Source organism: Astyanax mexicanus, chromosome 1, assembly GCF_023375975.1.
Source record: "Astyanax mexicanus isolate ESR-SI-001 chromosome 1, AstMex3_surface, whole genome shotgun sequence".
Lineage (NCBI taxonomy): Eukaryota > Metazoa > Chordata > Actinopteri > Characiformes > Acestrorhamphidae > Astyanax > Astyanax mexicanus.
The window spans coordinates 17,164,926-17,176,864 of record NC_064408.1 but is presented as its reverse complement, the minus strand read 5'-3'; the positions used below and the strand labels follow the sequence as shown (position 1 = coordinate 17,176,864).

Genomic DNA, 11,939 nt, shown 5'->3' with positions numbered 1-11,939 from the left:
TTTTGGAGCAGCCCGCGAGGTATTTTAGAAATAGAATGAAAGTTGTCCCGCTGTTAAGCAGGTTTTTATAATGTGAGATACAAAGTTTGAACGCTAGGTGTCAGAAACGGGCCAAAGAGTCTAAAAGCGGAGAGGGTGCGCAGTTGTAGCACAGAAAAACTGGGCAAAAGAGTCTAAAAGCGGAGAGGGTGCGCATTTCCAGCGCAGAAAAACGGGCCAAAGAGTCTAAAAGCGGAGAGGGTGCGCAGTTGTAGCACAGAAAAACGGGCCAAAGAGTCTAAAAGCGGAGAGGGTGCGCAGTTGTAGCACAGAAAAACGGGCCAAAGAGTCTAAAAGCGGAGAGGGTGCGCAGTTGTAGCACAGAAAAACGGGGCAAAAGAGTCTAAAAGCGGAGAGGGTGCGCATTTCCAGCGCAGAAAAACGGGCCAAAGAGTCTAAAAGCGGAGAGGGTGCGCATTTCCAGCGCAGAAAAACGGGCCAAAGAGTCTAAAAGCGGAGAGGGTGCACAGTTGTAGCGCAGAAAAACGGGGCAAAAGAGTCTAAAAGCGAGAGGGTGCGCAGTTTTAGCGCAGAAAAACGGGCCAAAGAGTCTAAAAGTTGGCGTAATTAAGGAGTTTAATATTAAGAGACATCATGAAATGAAACATCAATTTGAAAAATCTTAGTTTACACAACACTGTCAAAGATAAAGATAGTAAGTCAAGTAAAATGGTGTGTAAATTAAAGTAATCAGGAAAATGTATTATTATTCTTCATTATTTGTTTTATTACAGAGTCTTTGGCCCGTGACTTCAAATATATTTCTCCTTCTGGCCCCCAACAAAAAAAGTTTGGACACCCCTGATTTAAGAGGACGAATGAGGAATAAGTTTTTTTTCTTTTTAATTACAGCCTATTTTTATCTGTATTATAATCACACTCTGTACAACATTTACATCTGCTCTCTGTGACTCGATTGACATTTTACTGTACATCCTGTTTATTTGCACTCCTGGACACTATTAACTCTTTGTGGTACATCCTGTACATTCACACTCCTGGACACTACTTATACTTAACTTAAATACAATACTTGCGCAGGTTTATATTCAGTATTGGCGTATCAGCTGATACCTGCTTTCCCTTTTACCTTATTTATTCTGTATTACTGCATTGCGGTTAGGTTATTCATACTTTGTATAGTTTTGTTTTATTTGTATTTATATATTCTTGTATATCATCGCTGTCCAATGAAAAGCATTCATCTCCAAAACAGCAAATTTACAGGAGAAAGAAAAAACCTTGTTAACTTTCAATGGAAGTCAATGTAAAAAAACATTATTTCAGGTCATTTTAAAGTATTTCTATTGGTCCGTTCATCAAGAAATTTTCGGCACAGTATAAGGGACAGTTTGTCTGTTCAAATTATAATATTCTTTAACCACTGTAGCAGGTGAGATACTTCTATATAGATCTATCTATCTATCTATCTATCTATCTATCTATCCCTACGTTTTAACAGTATTTCATAAAAGCAGCAGTCCCTGACATTTTTTCTTTGAAATTAACAGCAGTAGTATTCCTGAGCTGGCAGGGGACAAAATATTCGAATGAACTGTATCAATGTCCTTGCACAAACATTGCTACAACATCTATCTGTCTATGCAACATTTTTCAAAGATTTCAGATGATTACAGATGGGTCATTACAAGGCAAATGAAGGTTAATTTGTCCGCCCTTGTAGTTTTCCACAATTGAAAGTTCAGGAGCCCTCGGCCTGCACCCACAAGCTCACAAGTCTCAGGCATCACGAGAGTCAGTCTTGCTTTATTGCAAATACTACTTGCTAGCGGCTCAAAAATCATATAGTGATTAGAGGTGGGCGATATGGCTCTAAAATAATATCGCGATATTTCAGGGTATTTTTGCGATATCGATATACTTGCCGATATAGGAAAACAGAAAAATAATTTGTTAATTTCAGGAATATAGTATAATAGTTTAACAGTATAATGTGGCAAAATAAATAATATAACATACAATAACATAATGCAGAATATTTAGTGTGTGCATATAAACTGCAAACTAAAACAATTATACAATAAATACACCTAAAGCTTCACAGTAAATAATAGACTACTTTTAAGACAGAACATCCCTATTATCACGATATGGATTTTTAATATCATGATATTACGATATATTGTATACGATATAATATTGCCCACCCCTAATAGTGATAGCTTTAGAAATGAAGGTTTATGATGATGAAGCAACGAGAAAAGAGAAAAAAGCCCATGTTGGAGCAGCAAGAATATTTACATTAATTCGTTTAGATAGTAAGCTGGCTAGCTTGCTAAACATTGTTTTGGTAATAACCCACTCATTAGGACTCCCCCTATCAATAGTTTGAAGTCAGCAACCACCTCTTTTCGAATTGCTGAGCAGCGTCACAGTTCGCTCGGAGGAACAGGCAGCGACTCGGTTCTGATACATCGGCTCACAGACGCCTTGCCTCTTCTTGGGTTATATGAGGCGAGAGCGTCATCTATCCACCTAGAGAGAGCAAGGACCCATTGTGCTCTCTCAGGACTCTGGCAGCTGATGGCAAGCTACATGAACAGGATTCGAACCAGCGATCTCCTGATCATAGTGGCAGCACCTTAGTTTGCTTGAGCAGTCGGATCCCCGACAACTGCTCTTTTATTACTTTTTATTTGGCAAGCTTGCTTTGTAAGTGATGTTCAGTGGAGGTATGTATTTACTTTATTATAAAACCTTTATATTTGGTGCAGATTTAGTTTGAAGTACGTTTTGTAATGCAATGAGCTGCATACATTAGAAACCTGTCCAAAACTCACAAAACTAATGTGTCTGTCTAGACTAGTGTACTGATAACCCTAAAATTGTTAAAATGTTTTTCTGAAAGGATTTCGCTTAAACCATGCAACGCATTAACCCTTTTCCGATGCATTCGCCGACCTCTCAGCCTCTAGGGCAGGGGTGTCCAAACTACAGCCCGCGGGCCATTTGCGGCCCGTTTCCTTTTTTGGAGTGGCCCACGAGGTATTTTAGAAATAAAATGAAAGTTGGCCCGCTGTTAAGCAGGTTTTATAATGTGAGATTCAAAGGGTGCGCAGAAAAACGGGCCAAAGTGTCTAAAAGCGGAGAGGGTGCGCATTTCTAGCACAGAAAAACGTGCCGAAGAGTCTAAAAGCATAGAGAGTGCGCATTTCTAGCGCAGAAAAACGGGCCAAAGAGTCTAAAAGTTGCCGTAATTAAGGAGTTTAATATTAAGAGACATCATGAAATGAAACATCAATTTGAAAAATCTTAGTTTACACAACACTGTCAAAGATAAAGATAGTAAGTCAAGTAAAATGGTTTGTAAATGAAATAATCAGGGAAAAAGTATTATTTAAAGTGGCATATTTCATTATTTGTGGCCCGTGACTTCAAATATATTTCTCCTTCTGGCCCCCAACAAAAAAAGTTTGGACACCCCTGCTCTAGGGGGAGCTTCAAAGAAAACTTAAGCAAGGGTAGTGCTAGTGTGCTTTTAAACAAAATCTCAAAACAAATTCATTTGTAATTTTTTTGCCTAATGATTTAACTGATTTGGAGTTTTATGATTACACATTTTAAATAGCAAAATTGTAAATGACAAAAATGTACCTGCACGTTGTGTTAGAGTTACGTGATGAACCGATTTTCTTACAAAATTAGGCCTACATTAAATTACATTGAAAGGTAAGAACTTTTTTTTTTTACTTGATTTTCTTTGGATTTTTTTTTTAGCTCCAAAATCATATTTTCAAGTAACATTTGCTTATTATTTATATCATGCCTGTTTTGCTATCCTGGGATACACAATAAAAAAAAAAAACTAAATTAAAGGTTGTTTTCGTGCAGCGTGAGGAGCATGACTTGCATGGATATGACACGTACGATTAACTGAAGGAGACTCACCAATTCTGGTCTTCCAGTAAAATCTGCAAGTTGTTGATAAGCATTTCTGGCATTTGGGCACGCAATCAAATGATGCTGAATCTCTTTTTCATTATGGATCCCACACACATGCTGCTTTTCACATGATGGCGTTAACCTGCATAGCACCAGCAATTTGTGTGCGCAGAAAAACTCAAATTACATGTTGCTCACTATATAGTGAATCTGCGACAACCTTCACCCGGCATGATTCACTGAAGCAGACATAAATAACCTTGATAATGTCGGATGCAGATATATTTAACTACATGCTTTGCACAGCCCAGATGAAATTGGAAATTGGACAGTAAGATGTTTTTTGGTTGTTCTGTTTTGATTCTGCAGTGTTACAGTATAAATATATGGCATATTTGCAGAAATATACTGCCCTTTGTTTTACTTTATTCTGGGTTTTTTAATTGTTTTGTATTTTTTACTGTTTCCAGAGTAATAAAACAGTTACTGCTAACAAAGGTTTCAAGGGGATGATACATATAGATGTTTAAAGTAAATATAGCTGTAGTTATGTATAATTAGTAAATACAATATTTGTATCATTATAAGTCTATGCACAATTGAATTTTCTTTGGACAGCTATGAAAAACATGTATCTCCAAAATAAAAAAATAAAAAACCCTTCTTAAAACAGCAGTCCCTTACATTCTGTAATTGAAATTAAAAGCAGTAGTATTTCTGAATTGGTAGAGGACAAAATTAATGTTGTCAGTTAAAAACAATATACTCAAAAACACAGAATTTCACACACCAATTAATTTACATTAACTTTCATCAAAAGCTCTCTTACATATGCGCTGTGCAATTACACATTCTCACCAGAGCGGCCTCTAAACACTTACAGACAGTCACTTTAACTTTTAATAAAAGTCAATGTATTTTTCTGAATTTAATTTATTAATACATTTATTGACTTGTCAGTGTTCAGTTCCATCACAAAATTCTCATACAATATGAAGAACAAATGCTTTTTTGTTTTTGGACAGTGATATATTTTAGATATTTGATATATTTTAAATCTTACCACGTAGGGGTCAGTCATGCTATAATTGCGTCAGAAGGACTGTTGGGCACTTAAGGCCCTTAACCCTATAATAAATCACAATGTATTTCAAAAAAGAGCTCCAGAATGCATAAAGTCAGGGCTCTGAGTGGCTCAGCACACTGATGCTACTGATGCTATATTCCCAGAATCGTCAGCTGACGCTGGAGCCTGAGAGAGCACACTTGACCATGTTCTCTGGATGGGCACAGGCTTCTGTTGACTGTTGCATTAGAGCCATACCTGTCAAGTCTCCCGTTTTGGCCGGGAAACTACTGTATTTTACTCCTCTTTCCCGCCGTCCTCCCGTATTAGTATCTTCCCGTAAATTTCCTGTATTTTATTTAAAAAAATAATAATAAATGAAGCCACTGACAGCTGTGTAAATGGAAAATCTCTTAACGCCAATCATGGTGCCGGTTCAAGGAGAAAGTTCTGCCTTTCAGGAGATACAGCCAATCAGCTTGAGAATTTTCCCTTATTTTTAAATCCAAAACTTGACAGGTATGATCAGAGCTGGGGATCTGGCACTTTCCTCCAAGCACATTGGTTGCCTTGTGATGTAGATTTAGGGGCAGTTTAAAGAGAGGTGGTGGCTGACTTCACATGTATCAGTCTTGATCCTACTGAACTGTAAGCTCTGATAAGTTGAATTTACTTAAACAATTTGAGGAAATCGGTTGCCTTAAAAAAGTTAAGTAATGGGGAATGAAAACTTAAGTTAGCATAACTTAGAACATCAAGTTATTACAACTAAAGGAAAAGTCCATTTAACTTTTTTTATTTTTGTTATATTGTAAGACTGGATAAATTCAGTTTACTTTTAAAATTTGAGGAAACCAGTTGCCTTAAAAAAGTTAAGTAATGGGTAATGAAAACTTGAGTTAGCATATCTTAAAACATCAAGTTTTAGGAACTTTTATTTTTGTTATACTGTAAGATCGGATAAGTTAAGTTTACTTAACTTTTTTAAGGCAGCCAGTTTGCTCAATTTTTTTTAAGCAACGGGGAACAAAAACTTGAGTTAGCATAAATTAAAACATCAAGTTATTACAACTAAAGGGAAATTTGATTTATTTCTGAGGTAGCCCTGGGGAGGAATCACTACACACTGATGGTGAGTGTCAGAAACTGTTGGACACACCCAGTATGCAAATAGATTGTGACAGGAGCCAATGAAAAAGAAGCTGCGAATGGCAACAGACAAAACTAGTTTCAACTCAAAGATCTCAGTTTGAATGTATTTGTGCCCACAAATATTCAACTAACTTATACTAACTAAATAGTTGAATATTGTTAAGAAATATCCAATTTCATGTAAAACAGACTTAAATCATTTGAGTTCAAACAACGAATCTGTTTACAGTGTAGTATCAAATGCAAATGAGTCTAGTGAGTCCTGGTGAGTGGATGGGTTAATTGGCTAAAAAAAAAAAATATCGCGAAATCAACATTTAACATTTTTTTTACAAAAAGGTTCTGTCTTGTCTAGAATGAATAATTCACTGATGATGATCTGGTTCGAGTGGCTGATGTTAGTAAAGGCTTCACCATCTGTCAACGTAAAGGACTTGAACTGTACCTACCCAAAATTAGACAGGTGGTTTTAATGTTGTGGCTGATTGGCGTACATTAATACGTTTTGCCGGATTTTCATTGTCAACTGTTGCACTGAATTAACTGCTAGTTCTATTACATTTTCAGATATTAATGCAGGTACCATGATGAGTGCTACAAATAATTGGCCTCTATTGTCAATGTACTTCAAATAAAAGCTTTTACCAGGCTGCTAATGGCAGGAAATATAACCTAGCACGTTTTTCCAGTGCCAGTATCTACCCAAGTCTATACCAGTCCCCATGTTTTGGTTGCTTACTTTAATTGGGTTTAATCCCCCAACTCTTTCATCTTGGCATGCCCGCTGCGAGAGAGACATTTTCACGTCTGTTTCAATACGTCAACATACTGAAAGTTCTATCCGTGCCAAGGAACCTCACTGCATAACAAATTTAATCCAGAGCAGCAGGGTTAACGGTATCTTCTTATGTGTATATTGGATAAGTCTATAAATGCTTTACCTTTACATTAAAACCTAATCATATGAATGTCTCAAAAATGGTTATTAGGCTGACATGTCTTGCTGGTTTAATACAGGAATAAGCTCTCAGTAAAGACCTTATTCACACTGAGCCCTTTGGATCCCAACTGAGTTTAATAATATCAGATTCAGGTTGGGGTATTATTATTATCGCATACGTAGTATGTAGTGTACTTCGTAAAAATAGACTTTTCATCGGTCTCAAGGCATTTCAAGACCTTTTGAAGGTGTAAAGATAGAAATAATGTGGGAAAAGGAAAAACCTTGCACAATTAAAGCATGAGCCCAACCACTAGTATTCTGATATTGACAAGTGGCTTTATATTGTTACAGAACAATGCTGCATTTAATTGCAATAAGATCTTACTTTGTGCAATTACATTGGAGCAACTTGAAAAATGGCAAACACAAAATCAGCTAATATACTGTTAATAACTTGCACCACATTAACAGAGCAATCCACTTGCTATGGATAAAATGATAAATTGACTTTAAAAAAAAAAGAAAAGACTCTAGTGTCACTCTCAGTTCACCAAACATTTAATAAAATTTAATTAATTAGTCTGATTACACTGATTTCTATTAAAGTAACCATACATTTCCATTAGGTACAAATAACTTTTAAAGAGCAAGCAAGTGTCAGTGTAAGATTTATTTGCCCCTTAGTTACATCTTTACATTTAATAAAAACTTATTTTAAACATATCTTCACTAATGAGTTTTCGTGTTAATTCATATATTTCTCCTTACACCTATACAATACCAGTGAAAAGTTTGAACACACTTCTCATTTAGTTTTTAGTATTTTTTTCCTACATTGTAAATGAATACTGAAGTCATCCAGATTATGATTTTCAATCATAAGAAATCATGTAGTAAACTAACTTGTGTTTTTTGAGGTATATAAATCTGATGAACTTTTACTTTACTTTTAGTGATGAGTGCCAATTTCATCATAATGTTTTTTAATAGTCTTTGTAACTGCAGTTGAGGATACTTTCAAAGTTCTTAAAATATTTTGGATTGACTGATCTGTATTTCTTAAAGTAATTTTTTAAGTAATCTTTATTTTTTTTCTTTAGTTTGTTGAGTAGTTTTTGCCATAACATGAATTAATACATTAATCAAATAGAGCTGTTCACTGTATACCTGTAACTCTACCTCTATACAACGTTACAACTGATGATCTTATACACATTAAGAGGCAAGAAATTCAAGTAATTCACTCTTGACGAGTTCAGCAAAGCTGTTAACTGAAAGCTATCCCAGGTGACTCTACCTTATAAAACTTAATTAAGCAAGAGGTGCTACTTTGACTAATCCAAAATATAAAACTATAATTTTTTTAAACTTTTTTGTTTAGTAAATAAATTCATATGTTGTAAATCTTGAAAAATGGGTCACTACAGTGCTGGTATAAAATTAAAAATATATATATGTATATATTTAATCTGTAGGTCTGATATTATTAGTAGTATTAACAATTTTAATAGCTGATATATGAAATATGAGAGTTTAAACTAGTATGAAATGCATTACAGCTCTCTAAATTGGGTTTTTATTTAAAAAATGTTGTTTTTTTTTTTAGAGTCATTTTATGAGATTGTGTGAAAGTAGGGACTGCTGGAGTGTGACTATTTTTAATAGGTGCAATAGTTTTATTTGAAACAGGACAGTGTGCAGTTTTTTTATTGTTTGTATTGTGGTTTGTTTGTGTGTTATTGTTTTTATTTATTTATTTTGTTTCCTGGAGAGGATTGCATTTAAATTACGTTATAGTTGGTGTAATGACAAATAAAGATATTCTATTCTATTCTATCTAGTTACTACCCACCGAGTAGCCAATTGAGAGGCAGGGGGCGTGGCCTGTGGAAATAGGAGTGGGGAAAAAATAGCTCGCGTGGTTCGCTGTGAAACGCAGCGGGAAAAAGTGCTCATCTAGTGGAGTGGAGGGACCAACCTGAGAGGAATATCCATGTCTGTGTGTGGACTTTTCCCGCCTAAATATCCTGAGAAAAACAACAAAAGATAATAATAATTATTCCACAGAAATCTTCAGTTTTATAAGAAGGTGAGTAGACTTATTTTCTTTTATATTTTAGCCTCTTTTTAAAAAACAAAAATGTTTTTTTTTTTTTGTTAAAGCTACATTGGTACAACTTATGTAGGCTGGCCTGGAAATTGTGTTTTAGGAGTATTATCAAAGATTTACTTTGTATAAGTGAGTAGATTAGATCTATTATTATCTTTCAGAGCATTATTATCCAGTATTCCCTCTAACCCAGTGGTATATTGAATTAGAGCCCTGCGCCAGCAGTGGATAAATGGGAATTTCTTGATTGTTTTTTTTTTTTATTAAAAGGAGCAAACCCGCCTCCAAAGCTTGCTAATGACCTGTCAGACGGGTCTGACATCTGATGAACCAACCTGCCTGTAGAAAACTGTAGAATATGTGGTGGTCATGTTCTCTATAGCCAGCAGGGGACAGCACCAGCTCAGCACAATCAAGTCCAGCCAGAGCAGATCTTCTAAAGCTGAGGGGTGAGCAGCTGAGGGCATTAGTCCAGCACAGTTCACTAAAGTCCCTGATTTAAACAGGTGAGTGTAGCCTACCTGAGCAGGAAAAGGACCACTTCAATTCCTCAGCTCAGTTTTTTTTAAATATAAATGCAAGAAAAACAGGAATATTCTGCTGGAACAGGTTTTTGATGGTCGCTTGTTTCCTATGCTATGGGCTGAATTTTAAAAGGCAGTGTAAGTGCTGGGTGATTAATCTTAATTTTAAAATGAGATATTCAAGATCATGATCATGTCAGAGGAAATCTCAGTAGATAGGCTTGAGCTTTCGCAAAAAAAAAAATATGTAAAAAACACATCACTTTTCCTTATTGAAATATAAGAAGGTTATTTTTGCACCATGTTCAATATAAAGCAGCTTGATACTCAAAGCTGCATTAAACTTTTATTTTTATATATATATTGGTTTCTTATGTACATTTTATTGAGCATGCATGATTTTCACTCCCTTGAAATGAATGTAAAATTGAAAACTTGAAAGCTCTAAAAGGTGATGTTTGTTACTTTACTGTTTGGCAGATCTACACTATAAGCCTGGATAAGTTGAATTTACTTAAATAATTTGAGGCAATTTTACACTACATTCCATTACATTACATTGCATTAAGTGGAAGCTGTTATCCAAATCGACAATTTGTCTCGATTTTTTAAAAAGTTTTTATTCCATTTTCTCCCCAATTTACAAGGCCACTCATTAGAACGGCCCCTACCACTAGTGATGCCCCCCAACACCAGGAGGGTGAAGACTAGCACATGCCTCCTCCGATACATGTAAAGTCAGACACTTTTTGAACTGTTGCTCATGCAGCACTGCCGAGTAGCATCACAGTGCTCTCAGAGGAAAGCGCAGCGTCTCGGTTCCAATACATCAGCTTACAGGCGCCTTGTGCTGATCGACATCACCCTTTGGAGTGATGAGGGGAGAAAGCACCATCTACCCACTCATAGCACTTTTCCACCAAAAGAACTCTGGTTCTTGAACCAGTTCCGTTCGAACTCATAAGAAACGCGGTGCTTTTCAGTGATCTGGAACGTGTTTCCACCAGTTTTTGTGGAAACGTCAAAACGTTACATCAGTAAAAGTATCGGCACTATTGGCTGATGAGGACGGAGTTGGAGAGCCAGGGTTGCACTGGTCCGCTGCTGTGGCCGAATTCAGCGCCTAGTCATCTGCACGCTGTCCAGCACATCATAAAAAGCCGGTACGCTCCCCCGTCCAGCTCCACTCCATTTTTAAGCTTTTTCAGCTTGTTTATCACTTGCTCTTTAGTGCGAATATATCCTGCCCGAGATAAATACCCTTTCAGTTCACAATAGAGTTACTCCTTCCTAGTTCTCCCTTCAAGTTTATCCTGAAACTGTGGAGAACACCAAATCCAGGTTAAATACTGTGTTTCAGTATTTAAATACAGCAAACCACTGTGCATTCTCAGACACGCACACAGATGTTGTCACAGTTTGCACTGAGGAACCTAGTATTCTTTGGTTCCCGCTGCAAATGAACATTCTTGGTTACGGAACCCACTTTTGTCGGTGGAAACAAGGCGAACCGGTTCAAAATTAGGTTCGCAAACCAGATCGGTGCCGGTTCCACATCAGAGAGTGCAAGGCCAATTGTGCTCTCTTAGGGCTTCAGCAGCTAAAGGCAAGCTACGTGAACAGGATTTGAACCAGCAATCTCTCAGTTATGGTGGCAGCGCCTTAGACCGCTGGACCACTCGGAGCCCCTGTCTCAATTTTTTTGAAGTAATGTTTACTGAAAACTTGAGTTAATAAGTAGACAATTCTTTTAGTTACTATGCATAAATTGAGTTAAATATAGGTGGGTCAGGGACTGGGACACACACCCAGTATGTAAATAGATCAGTCGCTAAATGTAACGCACACATGTGCCTGGATTTGGACTTTATTTAAAAACTTCAGGTTATCAATCACCCACAGGCCTACATTATACATATTTTATTACACATTTATTCCTGTTCCAGGTTGCTAATTGTTAGGGTGAAATAAAGGACACCGTCAGACCTTTGATCTAATTGCTTGCCCCATTAGTCATGCTTTATGTTTTAATAATTCAGCAAGTATTACAGCCCTTCATTCACTCACATTCAAACTGACAAGCCAGAGTCAGTGTGAGTGGTTCATTTAAGAACCCGTCACTTGCTGTTTACTCAACTCAAGCCTTAGTTCAGCATTTCTCTGCTTGAAGGAATCCTTCACACTTCACCTGAAGAGTCTTAA

The 11,939-nt window shown here is 36.6% G+C and overlaps 1 protein-coding gene across 1 annotated transcript in view; it reads left to right on the top strand.

The window, feature by feature from the left end:
* Positions 1-9,047: 9,047 nt before the first annotated feature.
* The window catches only part of LOC103031865 (neuropeptide FF receptor 2), a 35,600-nt gene continuing 32,708 nt past the window's right edge, over positions 9,048-11,939 (top strand). The window contains exon 1 of the mRNA XM_015607783.3: positions 9,048-9,192. The gene's annotated coding sequence lies outside the window, so the exon portion shown is untranslated. The remainder of the gene's footprint in view (positions 9,193-11,939) is intronic.